Source organism: Carettochelys insculpta, chromosome 6, assembly GCF_033958435.1.
Source record: "Carettochelys insculpta isolate YL-2023 chromosome 6, ASM3395843v1, whole genome shotgun sequence".
Classification (NCBI taxonomy): Eukaryota; Metazoa; Chordata; order Testudines; family Carettochelyidae; genus Carettochelys; species Carettochelys insculpta.
Window position 1 is genome coordinate 90,205,260 of NC_134142.1, and position 27,272 is coordinate 90,232,531.

At 41.0% G+C, this 27,272-nt stretch overlaps 2 protein-coding genes across 3 annotated transcripts in view; both read left to right on the plus strand.

Annotated features, from left to right (window-relative positions):
• PRDM11 (PR/SET domain 11) overlaps window positions 1–27,272 on the plus strand; it is a 405,666-nt gene that overhangs the window by 359,947 nt on the left and 18,447 nt on the right. The window lies entirely within an intron of this gene.
• LOC142014649 (transmembrane protein 263-like) overlaps window positions 1–27,272 on the plus strand; it is a 348,901-nt gene that overhangs the window by 149,437 nt on the left and 172,192 nt on the right. The window lies entirely within an intron of this gene.

Here is a 27,272-nt window from a genome sequence, read left to right on the forward strand (position 1 = left end):
GGGGTCTCCAAGTCAAGTCCTGAGGTGATCTGGACAAAGAAGTACCCTGAAGCCACTGACCATGGAAGGCCAGGCTCCCCAGCAGCCAGCCAAGTGAGCTGGCAGAAAACCCAGACAAGTTTCCTACAGAATTCTAAGTTGGATATGTTTTTCCGTTAAACAGTTGGGTTGCATCAAACTGGCATTTTCTGATTAAACCAACATATATGAGGAAAAAAGTAATGGGGAGCTATATGAGGAACAAACCAATAATCTTGGGTTAGGGATGTTTATCTTTTGGAAGAAGGAAAACTGATGCACAGTAAATTGAGTTCAATAAGCATTATGCTCTCCAGGATGAACTCCTCTTGCATTCAGCACACTGGGATTGCAAATCTGTTTTTATTACTTGTAATTAGGGCCTTATCAAATTCACAGATTTGCAAGATACTTCATTGCCCATGAGATCTGGTGACCTCCTGTGAAATCTGGCCTTTTGTGTGCTTTTACTTGAGATTTCTGTTGGGAGAGCAGCACTTCTCAAACTGAAGCTCCTGACCCAAAAAGGAGTGGCAGGGTGTGACATTACAGTAAACCCTCTATTTAATGGACCAGCTGCGGGGAGAGGGTTGTCTGTTGCTCCCAAAGGTCCATTAAATGCAAGGGTTTACTGTCTCCCACAGGCTTCCCCATGTACAGTCATACCCCCCCACCCACACAAAAAAACAAACAAACGTGACTTACCAGAGCTGCAGCTGGAGGAGCTGCTGGACCCACAAGTGGCTGGAAGCGGAGTGCCCCTAGCTGCATGCAACGGGGCTGCTCTAGCCAAACAGTGGAGTTCTACTAGCTGCAGGCAGTGAGGTGCTTCCAGCATCCTGGAGGAGCCACTGCCAGAGCTGCCACATGCTCCTTCCACCAGGGGTGGGGGTGCAAGTGCTGTCTGCCTGCGTATGCCGCCCCCCCACCCCCGGTGGGAGGACTGCATGCAGCAGTGGACAGGCAGCACCTCCAGGTCACTGCAGAGGTAAGTCCCTTTACTTCCCTTTTTTTTTTTTTGCACGGGGTGGGGGAAGAGACAGAGGGGTTTAGGATTTTACTGACTGCAGTGGACTTTGGGAACAATGAGGGGAGTCCGTTGTTCCCGAAGTCTTGGGGTCCATAAAATAAGGGTTTTCTTTATCTGATTTCAAATTTTAGTTATCTGAATAAAACGTGGTACATGGCCCAACAGTGTTAACCAGTTCATAGGCTGAATGATCCAGGGTCGACCTTCAAAGACTTGTTGGGAAGATGCGTGAATGGGAGGTGGGCTACTTCCTTAGGGTAGTATAGAACGTTTGGAATACAAGCTTGCACCGTTAGAGCAGTAGAATGGTAGGTGTTTGCTCAGGTCTTGTAATGCAAACAAACAATACTTGTCAGTTACCATAACTTTGATTCTAGATCAAAAGAGAATATTAACATTTATGATGAAACTTGATTGAAAAAATATTGTCTCTTTGAAGGTTGGGTAAACTGTTTGTGGACTGTTTTAAAGGATAAATTATGTTGTGCTAATTGCTGTGATGTTTGAGGATAGAAGGCTTTGTTAAAACCCCATTGTGCTCTCCCAGGCAAAGAGACTGCTGCAAAGGTATAAAGTACTTTTTTTGTCTTGTATCTGCTTGGATGTATAGAGGAAAAGCTGCCAGCCATAAGAATTGAGATCCCAGCATATCCTGGTGCCACTTTGTAGTTAACATTGAATTGGGGTCTCAGATCTGCTTGAGGTTTCATACAGGGAAACCTAAACTACAAGGAATGAGATCCCAGTCATTGGCTGGAATCACTCTAGATATGGATTTTGGACTTGTAACAGTGGACTAAATTGTAAAATAACTTTTTGCAACTACAAGATCACCATCTCCGTTATGTAACTGAATCTGAAGAATTGAACTCGTGTCTCTATGTATGCTGATCTTTTAATCAATAAACTTTTTGTTCTTAATAAATTTTAGTTTAGTTAATAAGAACTGGCTATCAGCATGGATTTTGGGATAAGGTCTGAAATACATATTTACCTGGAAGGTAATGTTTCCGGTCCTTTGGGACTGGTAGAACCTTATTTGCCTGTGGGATCTGGGTGGTGCCTAAGGCTGGATACTTTAAGGAAACTGCATTGTTTGGAATTCTGACTAATCCATGAGGTAATACAGAAGTGATTTGGTGCTGTCTTGGTAAACATAAAAATTGGAATAACTACCAGCTTCAAGGATTGGCTGCCCTATTTCCTGTTGTGCATCCTAATGGAGTGACCTCATCTGGCTTCCCGGGGACCCCATATATCACACAGAGGGATCACAAGGTTATTTTAGGGGGGTCACTGTATCACTATCCGTACTTCTGCGGTGTCATCAGAGTGGGGCAATTGGAGAGTGCTGGTTGTAATTTTGACCAGGTGCCCAGTTGTGAACGGGCATCACCCTGCCCACTGCAGAGCAGAAACAAGGGTGATAATACCATGCCCATGTCACCCTTACTTCTGCAGTGCTGCTTTCAGAGATGGGGTGGAGGCAGAGAGTAGCAGCTTCTAATTAAAGACCAGTCTCTGCAGGCAGCAGCACAGCAGTATGGCTGGCTACAACATACCATACCATTCTTGCTGCTGCTGGAGGTAACTCTGCATTCAGAACTCAGTTCCTGGCCAGCAGCTGCCGTTCTCCAGCTACCCAGCTCTGAAGGCAATGCTGTACACACCCTTTACAATAACCTTGCCACTCCCCCACAGTTCCTTTTTGGGTCAGGATCCCTGCAATTACAACACCATGAACATTCAAATTTAAATATCTGAGATGTTATTTGCCATTTTGAAAATCCTATGACTGTGAAATTAAAAAAACAGATTGTAAATTTAGTAGGGCCCTACTTATAATGTTATGAATAGTGTATACAGTATATGCCCCTTAAGGCATATTCACTGACTGTCTTATGCAAGATGTTCTAGATTTGCTGGTCAGATCCTATGCAAGGTACAGTACTCAAAAAGAGGATTTACTTAAAATACTCACTTTTAGAGTTTATGAGATTCAGGTAGTTTCCTATTTGCAGATGGGGCTTTTAGTTCAAAGTTATAGCTAAGATTCCTACTGAAAACTGCAAACAGACTTCATGAGAACTAAATTATTTTATTTTTTCCTTATTTTATCAAAAACTGACAAAATACAAATATACTTCAAATTTTTCATGGCTTTCATTTTTAATTTGATCTATTAAATGGGTTTTAAATCTTAACTAGTTTCTTGCTCTTGTGTAAGACCTTTTTACTGTTTGAATATCTTAACACATTTAACGAAAGCGGAAAATAGTATAGACATTACTTTAACATCTATTCTCTATTACCTTTTACAGCCAATCTCATCATTCAAATACACACAGTACATATTCATCTGGTATAACTTAATTATATTCAATTTGTGTAACTCAGTTATTAAAGATCAGTTTTTTTAAAGAGTTCATTTGTGTGCCCTGTCTAGTTCTGCTCTTGGCTTAAAGGAACAATTATGTGAAAAACACATTTTTTAAGAAGGTATATTTTAAAAAATTACTTCTGGTATCTCTTTCTGCCCTCCCTGCTTTTCCTGGGATCTTTGTCCTAACTGTTAGCTGGTTTGATGTAATGTCTCTGGAGGTTCATCTTTTCCTTCATTGTCCCTTCTGCTTGTCTGCATCATCACATGGAGTGCTAAATGCAGTTATGCAGATGTGCATGCTCTTAAACTCTACACTGCAAAGAAAAGCTTAAAGTTGGCCAGTGCCAGATGATTAAGGGTATGGAGTTGTTTAATTGCAGTGTAGATATTTGAGCTGGGGCCTGGGCTCTGGAGCCCTGTGAGATGAGAGAGTCCCTGAGCTTTAGCCAAAATGCCTACACCACAGTTAAACAGTTCTTGAAGGTATGTCTACACTATGCCAGGGATCAGCCTGGAAGAGACTGATCCACTGGGTCTCTGTTTATTGAATCATTGAAGAGACAGTAAGTCAGGCTCTGAACACGCTCTCTTCAACACTGGAAGTACTGCAAAACTAGAAGAGTAGCCAGTCTTGAAAGGAGAACAGCCCCTGCTGAGCTTACCACCTGGAAGACACCATGGTAGATATTGCAGTGTTAGCTATCCACTTTGCATAGATGACATAAACCAGTGGTAAAGGTAAGTATGAACAAGACCTTACACAGAGCCTCATAAACCTGACCTCAGCTAACACAAACCAGCCACAAGTGTCTAATTGCAGTGTAGCTATGTCCCTCAATCTCCACATCTCTCCATTGTAAGAGTGAGAGTGGAAATTAAGGCTGTGTACACACTACAGCTTAGGTTGGTATAAGCTATGTCACTCCATGGGGGGATTAAGCTCTGTACAGAGCTTCTCCCTCTGACATAGGCACTGCTACTCTCAGGGGTAGTAATTAAATTGAAAGGAGAGCTCCCTCCCATCAGCTGAGCACATTTGTACTGGCAGTGGTATAGGGACACCATTGCGCTGCTGTCAGCTCTGTTACACAAGCATAGCCTAAAGAACAGCATAGAGATAAGAAACAGAAATTGAAAGCCAGAGGCCAAAATTAGTGCTGTATTCTATAACATTGTACATTGAAATCAGGTAACAAAGGCAGATCCAGCCTCTGCCAATAGAGATTAGAAACTATGAAAGTGAGATAAGATCTTGTCAGGTTGAGGAGGAAGGGAACAGTAAAAAAGTGGTGTTAGTATTAACTGCTAAATCCCACAGTGCCACTTCAGTCCCAGAAATCAGTTTTCACACACACTTAGGCTTTGTCTACATATGATAAATTCACTGTGCTGTGAACATGTGGTCCCTTTAGCACATTTTTAAAAGGTATCATCCCTGTCCAACCTCTTAAAATATTCCAAATGTGTATAGATGCATGTTCAGTACTGTTTGGATTTGTCTTGCCTTCAGGTGTAAGTGTTGGTTAGTCAGTGCAAATTGAAATGATTGACAGTTCTCTCATTATTGTCCCAATGTGTCCTGGTGACCTTTCAAAAATCTCCAGAATGCTCAGCTTCTGGAATCTGTGCTGGGAACAGAGAACAGGCTTTACAGCAGAAAGTTTTCATTAGCACAAGCTTGAATTTGGAGCAAATCTCAATAATGAGTGGGGCTGGTGTGAATGCAATGAACCATATGTGCCAAAAATGGTGCAGTCACATGGGTGCAGCTAGGAACATTTAAACTACATATATCAGAGAGGTAGCCGTGTGAGTCTGTAGCTTTGAGAACAACAAGAAGTCTTGTGGCACCTTATCTGTTAGTTTATAAGGTTCCACAAGAAAGTTTTTGTTCTTTAAACTACAGAGTACAGACGTATCCTTCTGAGCCCTACTTTACAGTCCCCAGCGGGGCAAAGCTCCTAGCTGAGCCTGCAGTTTTTGTTTTTGTTTTTAATTCATCCAGTTCAATACCTTTAATGAACTACAATAGTGACAAAACCAATCTGAAATGAAAATTGTTGCTGTTACTCCCACTGTTGATGTTTCCAGAATATTACTTTACATAATGATATTCTTGAAATTGGATAGTTTGTTTTATAGAAAAGGGGGAGGAAAATACTTAGCCCCACTTAGCATTAACATCAGGGATCTTTCATGGTCTGATTACAATGAATTTGTTGATTTGGATCTGATCTTGAACCCCACGGCCAAGTACACTAGCCCCGTTGGGGAGAAGATGTCAATAATTCAGATCACATTATTCTGCACAATGCTGACAATTTAATCAGGAACACAGTTGTCTACGTTTCAGAAACATTTAAAATTCCTAGTTATGTAGGAAGTTAATTTGAAAAAGCAGCTGAATGCCTTCTGGAAAATGTTGAAGTGTTTCTATTTAGCACCCATTCTGCTTGCTTGCTTTATCATATATTTTCTGTATTTCTCTAACCTTGTTCTTGATGACAAAAGACATTTGCGTGAGAACAGAATCTTTGTTTCTTAAGTGCTCATCTGTTCCTGCTGTTTATTTCCAACGTAAAGTCATAATCCTCTGCTTGTGGCATCACAATTGGTTGCAGTGGAAACGATTATCTTGTCAGCAGCAGAGGACTATGACTTCAGGTGGGGGAATAAGCAGCGGGAACAGATGAACTCTTTAAAAACAAAAATGCTGCTTCATGTAAATGTCCCTGATAATGAATAAGGGGCGGGGAAATAAGATGGGAGAGAAACAGAAAATCAGTATCAGCAGACTTCTGAAAAGTGGAGCTCATGGTTTTCTTTGAGGCAGGAGCAGCTATTTTAAGTCTACACTGAACAATTTATTTTTAAATCCCCCTTTTTTTTTCTTTTTACTAAAACCCAATTAAATATTCTCACTCAAATGTGGGAGACGCTGCATGTTCAGTTTTTGTAATCCTTATGTCAAGCTTTTTTTAAAAAATCTTGTGCAAATACATTTTGTTCTAATGAATTGTTACAGTTGTGAAAGTATCCTCTTCAGAATGCTGATAAATTTGAGTCTGCCTTCCACCATTTGGCAGTGGAACATTTGCATGGTGTAAAGATAGAAGGACCACTGAGCTGACCTGCCAAATGTCCTCTTCCCACAGGCTGCTCTCATTTAAAACCATAAGCAGCAAGCTGACATTTCTCTTCAGAGCACTCCATGTTTGGATATTGAAATACCCAGTAGAAATCTCAGCTTGTACCTTGTTTTGGTTTTATCTGTGACTATTTTTTCCCATGCTGCTGCTGCTGCTGTTTTGTCCTTTGTCAATGGCAGGCTTCAACAATCTGTGAAAACTGAAAGGTTACAAAAGCAGCAGAAACTGGGGAGCAGAATGGGAATGGCAATGGAAGAGAGATTAGTAGCAAAACCTATTGTGTTCCTTCTATGGGAGCTGCCAATTGGTTTGCTTTCATTAAAATTCTCCTTGTTAGCTTGGGTGATGCGTTGGGGTGAAGGGCTATTTGATGTTTGAGAAGTAGTGAGAAGTTAGCTTTCTAATGATGGACTAATTAGAAAGCCCAGCATAGCAGGATCCATGGAAATTGATTTGTGCACTGCCATTTTTGCTAATGAGAGCCATGAATACATGTTTGCAGCCCTTTACTTACTTTTCCTCCCCACTGCTACCGAAGGAAACGTAATCATTAACAGCTCAGTTATAATTTATCCAGTGCTTTTGTAGGAATAGACAGACTTTAGGAACTCCAATTTTAAGTAATGCATTTTGTAGAGCAATGAGCTTTACTGGTTTTACTGCTGTAAAATAAGCACATTTTCTACTGCTGGATCTTCCATCTCTACAGGGAGATAGTGCACAGAAAAATGCTATCAATAGAGTACCTGCGATGAAGTTTATTGCAGTGTGAGGCCAACTTTTAGTCTAAACAAATTTCTAATTCAAATGAAAAATCAAATGGCCAGTTTTTCATCTGTGGATATAAATATCCCACAAATATGTCCATTCATATGTTTTTTTACTCAAAACCCTGATAAAGGTAATAGTGCTTGATAATAGTTAATAACTATAACAATGCAAATATAATTTTCTTAGATTTCTATATGATGTGTGAGTAGGTACAGCCTGACATTTTATTAAGAAACTAGAATAGTACAAAACTGGCACAACATGAAATGAATGTAAGAAATGGCTAACTAATGCATCTCAAAATGTAATTGTAATTGGGGAATCTTCAGTGAACAAGAGTGTTTCTAGTGCAGTGGACATTGGCAAGCAACAGACTGTTGGGCTTCTGTGTGTGGCCTGTGAGACAGTTTATTTACTCTTGCACAGGTAGGGTTGCCAGATTCCACTGATTTCTATTCACATAGGTTTTTTGCTTTTTGTTGCTTTTTTTTAATTTCCCTCTCCCCCCCATTCAGGATTAAAGTGACATGCCTGTAAAGCAAGCTCACGTGATGTGAGGTACGTACTAGTTGCACACAACATTAACTGTGAAAGTCGTGCACTCTCGCTGCATCTGATCAAAGCACTGCTGCAGTTCAGTCAACACACCTGGCAAATTCTGGGTATGCTAGAACAGTTAGCAAACTACGCTAACGTCGGAGATTTTCTTGGTTATGACAATCTTGTGGCTAACTGAAAGGAAAGAGGGCCACTCATGTGACCTACTCGCTAGCTTCAGTCATCTATTGCTGTTCTATGGAACTCCAGAGGGACTTTTTTCTTGGTCCAATTTCATTTAATATTTTTATCAATGACTTTGAAGAAAATATAAAATCATCATTGATCCTTCGCAGATTGTACAAAAGTGTTGAGAGTGATACTTAACAAAAGAGGAGAAGTCACTGATATAGAGCAATCTGGATTGCTTGGTAAGCTTAATGCAAAAAACCATGTACCTTTTATAATGGCTTAATCTAAGTCTGCAAGTACCAACTGAAATTGTAGGGCATACATACAATGCGAGGCACAGTATCCTAGGAAGCAGTTGTTCAGAAAGATTTGGCACTCTTGGTGGATGTTAAGCTGAACACGAGTTCACAGTGAGACACTGGTTGAAAAGGCTAAAATGTTACTATTGGATGAATAAACAGGGAAATCTCAAGTAGAGATAGAGAAGTTATTTTACTTTTGTATTTGGCACTGGTACAACTGCTGCTGGAATGGTGCATGTACATTTGGTGTCAAGAACAATGTGGATAAATTGTAGAGGGTTCAGAGAAGAACCCAAGAAAGATTAGGCATTTGAAAAACATGTCTTAGAGACCGAAGAAGTTCAATGAAGAGAAGATGAAGGGGAGACTTGATAAAACTGTGGGGAATGAATATTTGATAATGAGCTCTTCAGTCTAGCAGACATTGTTTCAACAAGAGTCAATGGCTGGAAGCTGAAACTCGAGTAATTCAGACTGGAAATAAGGTCTACTTTTTTTTATGAGGGTAGTTAACTACCAGGATAATTTAACAAGAGTCGTGGTGGATTCTCTATTCCTGGAAAATCTGAAATCAAGATTGCTTGGCTGCTTTGAAGGAGAAGGAGGAGGAGTTCCAAATCAATTATTTTGGGACATTTCTACAGCTTGTGTTACACAAGAGGTTAGACAAGATGATCACAGTGTTCCCCACTGGCCTTTGAATATATGATATTTGTGTATTCAAAACAACTTTGCATTTTGGGGAATAGCTCATCCAGTGACAGCAAAGTATATGCTATATACTTACTGAGTTCATTTGTGCAAATGCTTGTAACTTACCCAGAGGATGCACACGTGATTGAAAACTGAAGCCTTTGTGTATAGAGAGAAATACCCAGAAAAGCAGAATTTTTCTGAGCTAGGAAATCTTTCTGAATCAAGTGTATCCTGGTGTATGGAATGTGGCTGCCTAAAACCAGGTCCTAAGCTATCTCCAAAACGCATCTTCATAATTTATCTTCCCAATAGCCAGTGTTGGTATCAAACATGGTCTAAAATACACAAGTCTTCCCAAACCAGTGTTCTCAGTTGTACCATATTTCTTTCTCTTGCATCCCTAATCACTTGAGTAAAAAAAAATAATAAACTGACTTTATTCCATTCAGAGTTCCCTTCAATTATTTTGCCTTTTTTTTAAAGTGCATTATTTTCTGTGAAAATGAATTGATATGGATGCAGCTGTAGACTTTGGGAGTTGGCCATGAAGAGTTTTTTAGATACTTAATGAGAACACTTTCAGTGGAAGGCACAGAAGGGAATTAAGTGACGCTAAGGAATATTGGCAAATTGTTTGTTCAAGGAGCTCAGAGATAAAGGTATTGGGGCAATCAAGAGCTTTCTTCTGAGGATGAAGGATGCAAGAGAGTGCTCTTTCACAGAGAGGGGGAGATTGAGACTGCAGAATTGGATCTAGAATCAATAGAAGTCAATACTAGAATTGATGTCAACCCCACTTGAAGGAGTTGGAAGCAGACTAAGTGAGAAACCTTAGAGTCAATACCTAGGAGAAAGAATGAGAATTGGAGGAGGAGCATGATCATGTCAGAACTTTTTAGTCTCCTCCTGAACGTCAGCAAGATCCCAGGTGAAAAGACTGAGGTGGGAGAGGGTGGGGAGAGGAAGGACACAAGGAGCTAAAGCTAACAAATAGGCATTGAAGTTCTGATAGGGTCTTTCACAGTGATTCCAGAGACAGAGTTTGGTGCCCCAGGACTGGAAGTCATTCAGTGCATAGCTGTGAGAATGGCAGCAGGACAAAGGTGAGGGGGGTATAAAAAAGGGAATGTCAAGTGTGCAAGGTCTTGTTTCAATAGCAAAACAAGGTGATTTTTTTAAAATCTCAGAATAAGAAATGGATATGCTCTGACAACCAGGCACTTTGGTTTGACCAGGAGAAAAAGAAGGCAAGATCAGCACTATAACTCTGCTTGGGGTTGACAAGATATAGGTGATGTCATAGTGAAACCAAAGTGACTTATCTTCAGTGTTCTTTTGCTTGGGTTAGCTTACATGCATTCATTACCCCAAGGTAAAAAATGCCTTGTTTAGCAGTGAAAGCAAAGCTTGAGGATATATCTACACAGCATAAATAAAATAAATAAATAAATAAATAAACAAGAACAATGCATGGGCACACATGGTCAATTGACTCAGGCTCCTGAAAAGGGGCTAAAAATAGCAGCATAGATGTTTGGACTGGAGTCCAGGCACAGAGGCCCTCCCTCCTCATTAGGTTACAGAGCCAAGGCTCCAGGCCAAGCCCAAATAACTACACTACTAACCCACAGCATGAACTTTGCAGGCCTGACTCAGTTGAGTCAGGCTCTGAGGCTTGCTGCCTTGGGTCTTTTTGGTCTTGTTGTTGTTGTTGTGCAGATCGATGTGCCCTAAGTGTGCGCATCTAAAACTGCATTTTTTCTGAAAGCTTTACATTGTCCTGTTATCAAACCCTTTCCTACACCCTTCCAAAATACCTTCTCCCAAAACAACCCTTCTTCATCTTGCTGAATATGACCAATAAAAGGAATTCAATTCAAATTTAAAACTCAGCTCAGTCTGTAACTCCTCTTCTGTAATGTAGAATATGTGCAACATAACCTCCATCACAGACCTGAAGCTGGTAGAGCTCAGTCACAATGGGGCCAGTTTTGAATTCTTTCACATCTTAGTGCATTCCAACCTCAGTGAAGTTTTTATTTTTTGTCTGTTTGCTTTGCTTTTTGTGGGGGTTGGTTTTTCTTCAGTGGAAATATTGTAAGACATATAAAGACTCACCAAACCTTTGGGTATTTACTGTGCTGTTCCTAAGGCAGCCACTGTATGCAGAATCCTGCAAGATTTACCACATAGCATCTAAATCTCTTGACCATACTCTGAAACTTTACATGCGTCTCTTCATTTACACTGGCTCTTTGAGCATGGGCAACATCCAAAGGTGCAATTAAAAACTAAAATAAATCTGCAAAAAGCAACTGTGCAGAGTCTCAGTTCAGGAGACAATCCAAAATGGCAACTGGGGAAGATGCTGCCAGGGATCAGCCTGGGAGTTCATCATAGCCCATTCTGGAGCTTCCAACATTTATATTCCTCCTAAATACGTTCTTTGAATGATGAAAGCAAAGGGTGTGTGGAGATGGGGCCAAGGATCTTAATGTGTCCTGTAATGTGTATTCTTGTGGGTTTGCTACACATTTCATATGATGCTACTGCATCAAGGTTGATAAATAGATCATATTTTCACTCTTGCTTTAAAGTGTATATTGTCTAGCTATGTTTTAAGAATGTACTATAGTGTACATTCAAGGTACCTCTTTTTTCAAGGTATCTGTTGGTTATATCAGCAAGACGATGTCCTGCCTTGCTCATCAGTAGTCTGCCCATCATTCTTGCATGATTCAGATAGATGTATGATTTAACTACAGCATACTGTATAAATTATATATAAAAACATATTGTAGAGTACCCTCTCGATGAAGGGATTTTGCCAGGTAACCATTATAGCTAATGGAGGTCATGCAGCTAAATCCCCACTCACTGCACTAAAAATCTGCCTTGCTTTGTATGTACAGCAGGAGAAAAATAGCCATACCTCAGAAAAGCAAGCAGATCCAAAGGGATTCAGCAGCTGTTTAAAAAAGACATAATAGGAAGGTGGAAGGCACTGGACAGAGATAATAATTCTAATAATAATAATAACTCTAATAATTACAGAGCACTCTGTGAACAAACCTCTTAACCTATCAGTATTCAGGTCAGAGACATGGCCTTCCAGAGGCAGAGAATTACTTCACTGAGATTAACTGACATAATAACAAAAAGGCTGCTTTAATGAAAATGTAATGAGTGATGTTAGAAACCTCAGAAATGCAGCATAGTAGTGCCTCTCAACCTCTTTACCATTATGGGCTATGACCAATACTACCTGTATGACCCTGAGGATGTCAGCTGAGCCACAGCTGCGAGTTAATCAGGCTGCAGGTTGCGAACCGCTGCTGTATAGGAATAAAACAATAGATAACCTCGTTCATATCCTACTTCCTGCCATGCTAGAAGAAACCAGTTATCCATCTACTGAGTTTTGTGCTCACGTAAGACTATCCCTTGTTTCAACTTACTCTCCTCCCTACTCTGTTCATCCTTCCCATTTCTCTTGCCCTATTGTTCATGCCTGCACCTCTTTCTCTTACTTGTGACTCTTTTTTGCAGACTTCCGAATCCACTGCAGAAAACAGATTCTTCCCTCCTCCTTTTTCCTCAAAATTCATATTTAAGTTAACATTCCACTAAAAGTTTCCCTAAAAAGTCATCTGCCAGTCTCCCTGCTTCTGTTCCTAACTGTACCCCAAAATTCAAGGTAAGATATAAATGCCTCCCTTCTTTCCCCATCTCTGGTTTTGCTTGTCATCACCTGTTGTATTTTGTCTTACTTTTATTTGATCTCATTATGGTCATTACAATATCTTTTTTTTATATATCTGCAAATAAACCTGCTGCTCTATAGGAACACACTAATACAGGTTGAATCTCTGTGATCCAGACCTCTCTCATCCAGCAGACTCCATTATCCAGCATGATTTTAGTTAGCTGGATGACCACTTATCATGAGTGTGGCCAAGCTTCCCGTGGTCCCATGAAGTTTGTTTGCAACTGCCTGTCCTGGCTCTTAGTGTTCTGTGCTGCTGCTTGGCTATAATTTACCCCTAAATGTCTTCTAAGAATCCAGTAAGCAGTGAAAGTGTTAGTAATGTGCTAGAAAATATTGGCTTCGCATTGACCGGCAAATTCTCTCATCCAGCACCAATCAGGTCCCAAGGATGCCAGATAAGAGATTCAACCTGTAGTTTGTTTAGTGCACAGGCCTATCTAGCCTATACTGTAAGGTTTAAACATCCCATAGTGCACCTGGTTAATTGTGCAATTCTGTTAACATGATGGAGGATTTTGTCTTGATCACAATTACTCATGCCCTGAAGCATAAAGATTTACCTTGTCTTTAACTTCTATTCATACTAACTGGTGATAGCTGCTGGGGACCTGCTGACTTGCCCCAACTCATCGTGCTTTCCATATTGTAGTTCAGATACCTAAGTTTACTTCATTCTGTTAGGGCTTGCCTAGACAGGAAATTTAATATAGATTAAGACTGGGAGTGAATTTAAAGCAAATTAACTATTCCTGATTAACTTCTTGTATGAATATTCTTATTCAGGAATAGGGTACTGCTACTCCTGAATAAGAACATCCAGACGTGACGTTAGTCAGGAATAGTTGTTCTGGAATAACTCCCTATATATGTTCTGGACCTAGAGCCATTTAGGCTATATCTAGACTGGAGGGTTTTGTCAACAAAATGGCTATTTTGTTGACAAACCCCACAGAGCATCCAGATTCCCAAGGCTGCTATGTCGACAGTAGGTCGACAGAACACAACACTTTTCTCAACACCTGTACCCTGCACACCATGAGGAAGAACGCCTCTGTTTGCAAAGGTCGGTTGACAAAAAAGCTGGTCTGGGTGTTCCCAGGGCGCCTGCTCTCAATGGAAAGGGCTTCCAGGACACCGGGCAACCTACCTTCTGGTTGTCTGTTTTGCTGATAGAGTGGCCATGCAGTCCAGCCACTGTCTTAGGGCTTATACATCATACCCCACTCCTCTCATTCACCTGCTGCTTTCTGGCCCTGCGTATCACAATTCTCAGTGAGAGATTGTTTTGGGCATCATTCAATCAGGGAACAGAAAAAATACCTGGTAATGATCTTTTTAAGTAACTAGTCACATTGAATAGCAAATTATTACTAACTTAATAAAATAATTTTTGAACAATGCATGGACTGAAATATGTTTACATCAACCAAAGTCAGATAACAAATGCATTTTTTAAAACTGACACTAGTAGAAAATTTGGGAACAGAAAGAGGGGTTAAATTAGATGAAATAATCATTTTTCCCAGGGTAGTGATTATACTGTGACCCAAAATAGGTAGCTAAATAGGAGTGAAATGTTATTGCATTACCCGTTTGCCAACTATGTGCAAAATTTCAGCATTTCTTATTCTGTCATTTCATAGTTGTGTGTGTATATTGCTAGGGAGTTAGAGCACTTGGTTAAATTCCCCCTTCATGCCCCCCATCATAGATCTTGTGACTCACCTAGTACTATGTAGCCTCCCTAGGCTGCTCTCCCTGCATAATGTGTCATGGCAAAACTAAAATCCAGCATGCCTTGTGCTTCAATTTTTTTTCACCTTTGTGCCCTTGGCTGAGTAAAATCTATTGCCTCTGGGGTTTAATGAATCAGATGAAGTAGAGAAGAGGACCCCACAGAGTTTTCTTGCTCACCAAGTGAGGGACCAGCTGGTACCTGCATACATGCTTCCCCAGGCTGTGATATGGTATTGCTTCTTTATTTCCTTCACAGTTGGTAGCATCACTTAAAAAAATAAAAGTGGGTACTCGGCAGCAAAGAACAGAATATGTAGCCTTATTCAAAGCCCAGAAACAGAATAAACAGACCTCTTAGTATTGTCTCTACTGACATTTCTTTCAATCATGTCTTAGAGGGAATAAAGAAGAAAACTCAAGATTACCCTGACGCCTATCAGAAAACCACATTTTATCAGATGGAAAAAAAAATTGGATGCACTTCTTTACTGTCTGCATCCTGCAATGATGGCCCAGAACCTCAGAGCTTCCATCAAGTTTTGTTCCCATTCCATAGAACACTATACTATTTGTTTTATTAAAAACAAAGCCCTCTTTCCCTTGCGTCATTAAACTGTGGACTTTGAATATCCAAGCACTAGCTTGTTCAATGAATGAATGAAATTCAAATAAGAAATGTAGGAATAAGGTGCTTTGTGTTTTCACATACGTTTCCCCATGGGAAACTGTTCTCAGGGTCTTGCTAAGCTTGTCTAATGTAATATGTAGGCCAAAGAACTAGAATTTCTGAACTGCAGCTCAGATATAAAACCTCTTTTAACTCTAAGCAGCAGTGGTGGTTGGTTCCGCGCTTAACAGGTGTTGCATGAACAACCATGATGAGTATAGCCTCCAAGATGCAGATCCTAAAAAGCTGGACACAAGCTCATCTAATTCAATAGACACATTTTAGTCTGAACCCAGTTCCATATATACACCTTGTAATATAAAAGGAGTTTTTATTTTTGAATGTCTGAGCCCTGCTTGAGATATTTTAACTGGTCTTTCTGTCAAAAGCTTCAGCTCTCCGTGGTTCTAATACGTATCTTCCAGTGCACATGCATGGGAGACACAGCAGCAGAGTAGCTAGAGTTTACTTTTCAGAATAACTATTGCAAATGCAAACATCAGCTATATTGAGCCACTAAATAAATGCCCAGGCAAGTTTCTCAAAGCTGTAACTTTAGTGAAAATATTTACAATTTGCCCATGCTGTTTCTGCAGCACTTTTTAAATTGTATATTTCTTTGTTTCAGCAAAGTTGACATTAAAACCATAGATGAAATCCTGGCCCATCTGAAGTCATTAGCGAAGCTTCCAAATTGTTAAGAACCACGGGCACATTCTTAAGGCAGTAAACGTTACCCACAAATGGAGTATATATATTATGCAGTTGCATCTTCCTCTGAACCAGAACGTTGGGTGTTACTTAGAAATAAGGCAGGCGTGTCCAACCCACGGCCCACAGGCCACATGCGGCCCTGGACAGCTAGTAATGCGGCCCCACAAGATCGTAAACTTTTACCATTATTATGTGATTTATATACATTAACTATATTTTATATGCGGCCCAAGACAGTTCCTCTTCCTTCAATGCGGCCCAGGCAAGCCAAAAGGTTGGACACCCATGAAATAAGGTATCAGATCTGATAGAACAATTGATCGCCTAAATCAATTTTAAGTATGGAAATATAATATGCACAAAGGAAGTTGCAGAAGTGATGGGGAGAGTGTGTGTGCATCTAATTTTAGTGTATTTTATATATACATATATATATATAAGATTTTTAACAAAAATGCTAATTCTAGGCACTTGACAAAAAAGTAAGAAAAAAATCTAACTCAAGTCAAACTAACATTGATCAATTTATTTTTATTTTCACTAGAAGGCAGTTCAACCATATATTATTTATCCCCACCCCCCATTGCCTAAAGGGTGGCTTTTCAATGAATTACCCATACAGGTCTCTTTCTAGACTGAGAATATATGCTCATTCTTGGAAGAGGGTGGGGACTGCTTCATGTGGCTGCATAATTAAAGACGTGCCTTTCCTCTGGAAGGTTGTTGCTAACGTAAAAAACAACAGGTGAAAAGTAATGAGTCACTACTTTTAGGGAAGTTCTTGCAGCAAGAGCTCAGATGTGGCCATAATCCTCACGTCAACAGAAAAATTCTCTCAAATTATTTTAGTTTTTTATTTTAAGGCCAATTCTATAGAGAAAAAAAGAAGATGGGATGATATGGGGAGAGCTGTTAAAGGGGAGCAGACGGATGGAACATTGTATGTAGACACAGAATATCTATTTTCTACAATCCAGAGCTATACTGTACAGTACTGCCTTTGTCCATCTGCACTGTAATCAAGGAGGCTTAGTGTGAATGAACCAAGGATGTTATGTGAAATATTGATTTGTCAAACTCTCGTCAAAAGTTCAGACCTGTAAGATACTAGAAGGAGGCATATTTCCTGAAGTGTGACCCCCTGAGGAGCAGCATCTTGAGATCTGATGAGAAGGGGAGGGGGATTAAGACTAATTTTTAGATTTTAGATTTGCTTGTAACTTTGTAGTTAGGTTTATGTGTCAGAAGATTCTGGATGATTGGCAAGTCTGTTGTCTGGAAGGAAGTTACAGGAATTAACTTAGTTAACCAGCTATGCAGCAATATTGTTAGGAATTTTAGGAAAGGAGATGTCATGCTTAATTTTGCAGGCCCAGAGATTTGCAAACTCTTTTTAGATAAACATCAAAAGTTTGTCGGGGGCTTAATTGAACTGAACCTCCAGATATATGGTGGTTCATCACAGCCAGAAATTAGATTGAGAGAAGAAAAAATATTGGTTGCTGGAAACTTTCATGCCTGAATGGTCTTGAATGAGAATATGGTGGTGTGAATTAAGGCAGCAGGAGAAGTGTCTGCTAATTTTGGGATTAAAGTGAGGAATAGTTAACTTGAATTTCAGGAAAGTTTTCCTAACAGTGAGATGTTGTGGACCAGTCTCTTGTTGGAAGTGTGGGGCACTCCCATCTTTTTGGAAACCCTTAACACTGGATAGACTAACTAGTCAACCCCCATATAAATAACTGAGGTGAAATTAAAGTTGCAAATGCATAACAGAAAGAGAACCAACTGACAGATCCCCAGTGTAGGACCCAAGTGGCTTTGGAAACTTGAAAATAGCAGTGATGCTTGCAGACACATCTGTCCCTCACTTATCTTCTCTTCCCAGTTCAAAGGTATAAATAAGTCACCCCTACCAACAGTTTCTTGGTCTGATATGTCCAAAAGCTTTATTTATGATTGAGCTATGAAACAAGCAAACAGGTTAGTGTTACTTTGTGAAGGCAAGTCAAAGATCAGTATCACGGAAGGTCAGTAGTCCATTTTTTCCCCTCATGAATCTCCATGACAAGAGACAAGTAATCAGTGACATACCTGATGAAGTGGGCTGGGGTACTAACCAAACAAACATCATTTATGAATGTTAGAGCTGAGCTCCATATGCTAGCTCTGTCGATTCTTCTTTGAGTAGCGTCCCTGTGGGTGCCAGGCCCACTAACAGGGGAGGATGTAACCGGCATTTGCCCAGGGGCCTGGTGATTCAAAAGGACCTTGGGGCTCCCAGATGCTGTGGCGCTACAGAGCTGATGGCCAGAGTCCCAGGCCCTTTAAATAGGCACCAGAGCCCCATGCAGCACACTCTGGACAGTGCTGAAGGGCTGGCAGGGGGAGACTAGCCCCAGCACCGGCCCTTCTGCACAAGGCCCTGTGCCTTGCGGGAGCGTGGAACCACATCTGCCTGTCCCCCTCCCCACACATGCACACTTGCTCATGGGCCCAGCCATTCTGTCACCCACCCTCATGGGTGCTCTACGAGGATACGTCTGCGTCCCTGTGCTGCCAATCAGAGAACTTTGTTAGCAGTCTGTCCCATTCACACATTCACCATTCCCTGCCTGCCATGCAGCTGGCCATCGTGTCTGTGCAATGCCTTCTCAGTTCCTTCTCTTCCATCAAGTCAACTACTCAAACTCTGATGGAGAGGGGAGAGGGGCGAGGCTTGGAGCCACCTCTGGGGAGACACATCCCAAAACAATCCTTGTTGCATGTGGTGAATAACTTCTTCCTATCAAGGGTTCATTATGAATACATGCCATAGAAACAGTTACCATAAATTAGTGAGCTGTACAGTGCCCTAGCTGTGAGAGAGACTCACAAATGCTGGTTCATAGCAAAGCTGGATACACAGCCTCATCTGTATAAACGGTTTGTGAACTGAGATGACATTACCTTTGGATTTGCCTGCAAATTAGCCTGTTTGATTTCCTGAACTGCTTAGTTTCGCCTAATTAGTAATTAACCGCCCTTGACATCCAGGGTGCCCACTCTCCCTTCATAGGATGCCTGTGGGGCTTTGGAAGAATACTGGCAGAGAAATGGATTGATTTAAAAGGAAGTTGACAATCTTGTCAACAAATTTGGGTGAATCCTCAGAACTATCATGATTTTGTATGTATCTTGAATATGATATAAGTTGTGATGGATATTAATGCCTGAAACTCTAAGGCTGTGTCTACAGTACATTTCCCTTTCGGAGGAGGAATGCAAATGAGGGAGATTGAAAATGCAAATGAAGCACTGCTTTATAAATCCTATGCATCATTTGCATAATCTCATGCAATCGCATTTCCAGAAGAGACTTTTCTGAAAACAAAAACATCAGTGTAGATTGAGTTACTTCGAAAAAAATCCCTGTTTTCAAAAGAGCCCTTCGTCCTATTTTGTTTCAGGAAGAAGGGCTCTTTCAAAACGTTTTTGCCGCCTGAAGGAACCCTATCTACCCCGCTGTATTTGTTTTCAGAAAACTCTCTTCCAGAAATGTAATCACCTGAGATTATGCAAATGAAGAACAAGATTTGTAAATCAGTGCTTCATTTGCATTTTCAATGTCCCTTATTCGCATACCTCCTCCGAAAGGGGAACATAAGTGTAGATGCGGCCTAGAAGTCTGCTGAGTGAGTTGATGACCAACAAAATCATGCTATGTAGAGCAGGGGAGGGGGTGCAAACTGGGGAACATGCCCCCTTGGAGGGGTGCAAAATTTCAAAAGGGGGAGCAGCAGTATCCGCTCCCCCCACAGGGGCCCTCTGTTGCTTCCCTGTACCCTCTCTTGACTGAGCTACCCACCTCCCTTCCCCCCTGCAGTCTCTGCCATTGTTTCTAGTCCCCACTTCATGTTTTACAGAGGCAGCTGAATGGAGTAAGAGATGTGTGCTTTTACTGGCACAGCCCCTTGTTTCAGCTTCCCGAGATTGACCAAGCTTTTCTTTTTTTGAGTGCAATTATGTTGATCTTTTGTTTAGTTCTTTTGTTTACTATAAAAGACTGCTGTGGAGGGCTGGAAGAAGGGAGAGAGGAGACTCTTTAAACATCAGGGAGCTGCTGTTGGTATTTTTTTCTCATAAGCTGTGTTGGGCTCTTGAAACAGCAACATGAACTCTGGGACCGCTAGAGTTGTGGGGGCTCTTTAAACAGAGTGGACTTCTTCATAGCTACCAGGTTGGGCTTGGGAAGGTGGCTCTTCAAACATGCTTTGCCTCCATCTGTATGGTGAGTATCCACTCTCCCATTGTGTGCCTTATCCTTCCACCATTGCAGTTTATGTTGCTGCCTCACGTAGACTGTCACATGCTGAAAGGGTTTTTGTTTTTTGGGGGTTTTTTTTCATTTGAACATAACGGAAATTTCCACTGGTTTGAATTTTATTAGACAGGTTGGGGGGACGGCTAATTGCAGGGACAAAAAGGGGGGTCCAGTGTAAAACGTTTGCTCACCCCTGCTTTAGAGGGAGGCAGGGAACCAGATCTCAAGAGTGCTATATATTCCTCTTCATAAGTTTGGTACAATCATGCAAGTCAAAGGGCTCTGTGCTTGTACGCATTGAAAGGCTTCACATCATTAAAAGGAACACTGAGACCTGACCATTTTTTATCCTGTCTAGTTGTAAGAACTGTTGAGGCTTATGCTTCTGGACACAAGAAGAAAAGTTAGGAAGCAAATTCTGTTGAAAGCACCTAAATTCCAGTAGGCATTCTTTGGCACCATCCCCTGAAGCATCTGGTACTACCTACTGTTGGAGATAGGCTTTTGAACAGGTGACCGTTGGATCAGATTCTGTCTGTCTGTTCCAGTGTGCTGATGCTGGAGGAAATGTTCCAACATACTAAAGTTCCTTTTTTAATACCCAACACTTCCATAGTTATGGTAGCTTTATTTTAGTACAGCTGTGGTGGGTAATGGAGTCATTAGAAGGATACTGTGAACTTTAAAATCATACCAGTGGTTTGACATTATGGTAATGTGCTCATTAGAAATACTTTAGACACTTTTCAAATCATTTTTACTTTGTTACTAATTACACCTTATCGCATAGAACTGAAATCCAAAGATGTGAATGTTAACAGCATAATGTATTTGTTACTTAATGTACTACCAAGCCCCAGTTTGTTCCCTTTGTGCTAGTCAGAAAGGTATGAAAGGAGCAGAAAGTGGCTGCAACTTCCCAGCTAAGGGTTTATCTCTGGGTAGTCTTTGGGTCTCACATATGAGGAGGTAGCAGAGTGACGGTCTAGACGTAGGCACTACCTCCTTGTAGCCCTCTGGCTGTACTGCATTTTGGAGATCCCATGATGGTCCTGTGGGAAGCAGAACCAGGATGTAGCTAGGAATGAGGCATTCCCTCAGCCTGTTGGATTGAGGATAATATGCCAAGACCCAGGTGTTCCTTACCCCCACATCTCCTACAAGCACTGGAGCAGGGCTGACATGAAATTAGGTCCCTGGTCTGTAAGGACCTTCTGGGGGAATCCCCCTCTGCTACAGATGGTCAGTGGGAGGACCATAACTCAACACATCCACCACAGTGTGTCTCAATTTAGGACAGAGCCACTGCATCATAGTAATAGGTACCAAAATCAACCCCCACCAGAATGTATTCCTTTACTGAATGGTTCACCTTGCTGAGAGGCCCCACTATATCCATAGCCATCTTTGGAAAAAGCTTCTCCATGACAGGCAGGGATCTCAATGCTGCTTACACTTGTTCTGGCCCTTCCTCTCCCTCTGGCAGGGGTTGCAGGACCTGCAATATTTCTGGACTGCATCAACAACTCCAGCCTACTAAAAGTTCTGTAACAGCCTCTGCCTGGTGTCCCAAAAGCCTGATGTTATAGGCCAGGTGCAGCAGCCTGTCATGGTACTTCCAGAGGACCTCCATCTGTCTCCTGATCCCCCATGGTTCCATTTTTCTTTGGGGAAGCCCAGTCCCGGTACAGGAATCCTTTCTCTCACAGGCATCTTTCCCTGCAGCCTTTCCCTGCAGCTGTCTCTCTTGTCTTCCCTGTCTCTCATCTCTATGTCTACACAGCAAAGTTATTTTGAAATAATGAACATTTACACATTGCATCAGCTATTTCTAAAATAATAAATTTAAAAATATAAATAATTTTGAACTAGTGGTTGGCATATTTCAAAACTAGTAAACCTCATTGCACAAGAAATTGTATCTGTTCCAAAATAGGTAGTTTGAAATAGGGGCTGTGTAGAAAGGAAATAGGGGCTATTTTAAATAAGCTGTTCTGTAATATTTGATTTTGAAATAAAGCTGCTGTGTAAACATAGTATTTTGGAACCCAAAGTAGGCTCTATTATGTTTAGCACACTATTTCAGAAGAAGTTTTGCTTATTTTGGGGCTTCCCTGTAGTGTAGATGCATTATTCCGGAATAGCTTATTTTGGAATAACAACTCCAGGATATATTATTCTGGAATAACTCTGTAGTGTAGACATACCCTTATAGTCCTCTGACTCCTTGATCTTAGCTCCAACTCTATCTGTCTCAGATCCATCAACAGGGAACCCAGAGAAGACCCTCTTCTGGTTGGAGGCCTTGGAGACACCAGACTGATCATCAGCCTCTCTGACAACCACAGCTGGGTCTTGGTGAGCTTTCCCAGGCACATCTTTCTTTTCACAGCTCTTTGATGTCCCACTTAAGCAGGTGGTTATAGGTGTAAATAGGGTCTGCATGAATGCTTCCCTGACTGTTGTCTGGGAGGGGGGAGAGCCTTTGGGTGTTTATGTAATATTGTCTGCTTCTGCTCTACTTAGAGCAGTGTCAAAGTAATCAACTTTGGCTAGTGTTAGATTACAAATAGGGAAAGTGAGGCATAAACAGCATTCATGCAAAGTGGTAAGACTCATGGAAGATCACATGGAACACGACAAAGGAAAATTCCCACTTTGTCACATGTCTGCACTTCAGATATGTTTCAGCCTAGTCAGGAGACTAGCTAGAGATCTCTTACTGTAATTCTCGTGTGCTAATCCCTGCTCCTATTGAATCAAATGTCCAACTCCCTGGAACTGACTTGTATCTGCCTTTTCTGCATACATGGGCACAAAAATGAAGAATTAGTGAGGGAGACAGAATTAGTGACATACGGAGTGTGGAGCAAATGTTTGGTAGCTTCAGGTCTGTGAAAAGCAAGGCATGCAGATGTCAGCTCATGATACTGACATGAATGCTAGCCTCTTAAAACAGGCCTTGAGATGTCCTGAGCCATGTGGCTATCCTGTAACAATACCTGGCTTTTCATACCTTCTTGATTAGCACCGTAATTAATTGGCTATACTGGAAAAAGTTTTGTCTGAATATTTGTTTTCTTTCCTTAACTCTTTCTATTAAATATTCTGGTTTCTATTGCTATTATTTAGATCAGGCCAGGACAGTGTGCTTCTCCTCCTAGTAGTTCACCCCTTAGTAACTGGTAATTATGACATATCTTCTTGTGTTTTCATGAAGAATTTGCTGACTTTCAGCATAACTTATCTAAGAAGTCAGTCTATATTATTTAAATATATACAAAAGTAGTTGATGCAAAACAATAAATACATACATTTCTGAGGTTAAAGGGTGCAGTAAATGTTCTGTATTTCTTAAGGCTTGTCTTCCAGCTATCTAGCATTTTATACTGACATTTATTATTGCAGGAGCAGGAACACTAGTCTGTTTTAGGGAAGAGTGAAATGAGTTTGTGGAATATCAGCCTGATCTGTAATATACCTGTACACATCATAAAAACATGACACTTTTTTTAGTAAAGAAGGGATAGGTTTGACAAGTATCTAGGGTAGCAAAGGTCATAGCTCTGTTACCTTTCTTCTCAGGACTGGAGGAGCAGGTGGTGGTGCAGATCAGTGCTGATACACGTTGCAGGAGCTGCAAATGTCCAGGCCTTAGAAGATCAAGAGGGGGCAGATAAACTGGGATCGAGGTCCACTGGCAGAGTTGCTGGGGTTGGAGAGGGTCTTGGGTCAGCATCATTAGACTCTAATTTTCATAAGAAAATCTCCTGTGAGTTTAGATTATAATAAAGGCTGCTATCTTACTTGTTGTGAGATTGTATTTTTCCATCACAAACTAGAAAAGAGGCATAGTATAAGCAAAAGCTGTTCTGAGCCATCAGCTGAGCTAGAATACGGTCTGTGCAGCTCTCAGTGCAGGGCGCACCTGGAGCCCTTACTACAGAATAAGAGAAGGGAGGTATTGTTGATTCCTGATGCACCATCTTCTTTCAAACCTTAAAAAAAGGGGGGATGACTTTTTTACTGTTTATAAAAGCAATTTTAACATATTCCAGTTATTAATCCCACTGAGCAAGAAGTCAACGAGGAACACTGTTCATAACTAGATCCACCCTTCCCTCAACTCTTCATGCTGTGCTGGGGCTGTGGCAGAAAAATCTCCCATCCCTTCTTTGTTCCCATTTCCCTGAAACAGTAACCTAACAAACTCCTGTTTGGTACTGATCCTGGCTGCAGGCTTGAGTCAGCATTGATAATTAGACTTTGAGATAAGCCATCTGCTTGCAGGCTTCTGGTGGTCTGTGGACTTACAGAACTGCAGAGGCCAGTCACAGGTCTGTAGCAGGAGAAACCTGTCAGTGACACAGCATCTGCTCACTGAGCTACTGAGCCACTCTTGCAATTGAACACCTACGTGCCGAGGGTTTAAAAATGTCCCCACCCAGGAGGAGAAAACAACAGCTCTAGAACAGCATTTGCTCTCTCTCTAACGGCTGTTGGGGGTATGGGGCTAATGAGGGCAAGCTGAGGAGAGACGAGGAGCTGAATTCAATAATGAATTAAAGATTTCTTCACACATTGAGCATCTGAGCATGAATGGAAATCCTGCCCAAGTTAACGCTGGCTGTCTGAAAGAAAAAAAAATACCTCTGCTGCTGAGATGCAGTTTGTTCTGTGCTTTTTGGCACTCTTGCCCCCATAATACTTGAAACTGCATTTGAAAGAAGACCCAGAATTAAGAGGTCATTTGAAGGTATAAAAGCTCACAAATGCACCCTTACCATGCCATCGCATTCCATTGAGATCTGCAAAAGAGTCTTCCTACCTGCAGAATCATCCCTGTGTCTGCCTATGGTTTTATTCCCTATAATTTAACCAAACGGCCTGCTTATTTTGGATTACTCTGTGCCATGGATCTAAGACTGCATTTCAGGATACATCTGATTAGTGAGCTCCTAGCTATTCCTTTGTGCTATCATAAACAAGTATCACCGTAAACCCATTTTTCTTATTTTTTTCCAACTTTTACAGATTAGTCATCTGAACTGAAAGGGAAAAATTGCTGGGCTTCCTTTCTTTCCAATCACAAATGGCAACTTAGATCAAATTAGCCTCTCTTTCTGGTTAGACGAGCAGCAGGTCACTAGAAGACTTTCATTTTGTTAGGCAGGAGACTGTAAGAATAACCTCTGTATTATAGCTTCTTGAATCAGCCTGGTCCTCAGTGCATATCAGAAGGGTCTAATGGCCTTATCAACAATACCATTTGAAGTCAGTAGGAGTCCTTCAGTGAATTGAGCCCCAATATTTTGGAAGTTTGCTGTTTCTCTGCTAGGGAGCCTCCTGCTGCTCTAGTCATGAAGTAGCATTGGTAGTAATCTCAGAAGAGGTTCCAGGTCTCCGCTCTCTTACTACACAGGTAGGAATGACCGAATTTCTTTATTTTGTAATTGTTTGTTGTCTCTATTTATATGGGAGGTGTTCAGATTCTGTGGGGATAAGGGTCATCAAAGTACCTAGATCGGAAAGCTGATGCAGCAGAGGGATGGGGGAGAATGCCAACCCATAGAATTACAGATGTGGGTTGGTATTCCAGGAAGCAACTTGCCCCTTCTGGCCATCCTGGCCAGAAGAGGTGAGGGTAATCAGAAAGAAGGGAGGAGGGTCTTAGGGTTGGCAATAAGCAAATGAAAACTGTAGGGGCAGGGATGAAAAGCCATCTATGAAAACCACCTAAGACAAGCAAAATTTAATTACATTAATTTTAATCCGTAACATTTATCTAAAAGGTGATGGGGGAAGGTTTATTAGGATTCTGTGTCCCTAGAGCCCTAGAGCTTTCAAAGAAGGCTACACACTGTGATAGCTTGCGTGTCTAATTAGAAGGTTTTCCTCTCTTGATCACCTAAAGTCAAATTCATTTACTCTGTTTGAAGCAAGGATTTTTTTTTTTGTGGCATCAAAAGATCTCTCTCAGACTTGGTGTAGAACCACAGCCTGCTAATCAAGAGAGGGCCCATTACCAACACTGCTTTATGAATATTTACATCAGAGGGCAGCACCAACCTCATTAGGAAGGGTGTTGCAATCATTATTAAGCTGTTGGAGCCCATTATGATTCACAGTGCTCTAATGATGACTGATACCCGCTGAGGACAGCTGAGAAGAATCCTGGAAAATAATGACCTCACTTTTTCTTCATAAGGTTCCAGAGCTTACGGCTTATATCATTTGTGTCCTTTTCATCCATTGTGTGAAAGTAGTCTTAAGATCCCTGATTCTTCTACAGAAGTGATGGGAAGAAAAACATCAGAGCAATTAGGGAACCCAAGTACATTACATTTAGGTGCTGCTGTAAAATCACTAATATCATTAATTCTTTCAGATATAGTGATTCCATTAATGAGCTTTTTTTTTCTTGTCAGTTACTCTAAAAGCTTTAAGCTGTAAAAAGTCATTCCTATTTCTTGCTTGTAAGATGAAAAAGACAATGCTATTGTTAAACCTCAGTTTTATCACTCGAGCAACAGCATTTCTCTGGTTAATGGGTCTTCAGCACTGTCAGCATTCACCCTTTCCATTACTTTCATGCATTGGTGGTAGAATGTACTTGAAACTAACTGTTAATGCAAACAGTAACCCAGGAGGTAGATCATTTTTCTGTACTGAAATTCTTGCTCTATTCAAGCACAACAATGGCTTGGTTTAATTTACTTAAAATAATGTTCTTTCTCCAAATTAGCGTATTTAAGGTATGGTGTGATTTTTAGCATTTTGAAGACTCAAGAGAATGTTTGTAGCCATTAGTGCATCTCCTGGACAAAGGCAGAGAGAGGTTTCCAATCACAAGCTTTAAATATGGGTGACAAAATTATATCAAACCAGAGGAATACGTGAGACACTGTCAGTCTTCAGGGTGATTGTAGGAAATGTGCAAGGCACAGTAGCTGAGGGAGATCAAAACAGCTTTTTGGAGGTATTCAAGACAAGTCCCTTTTTTT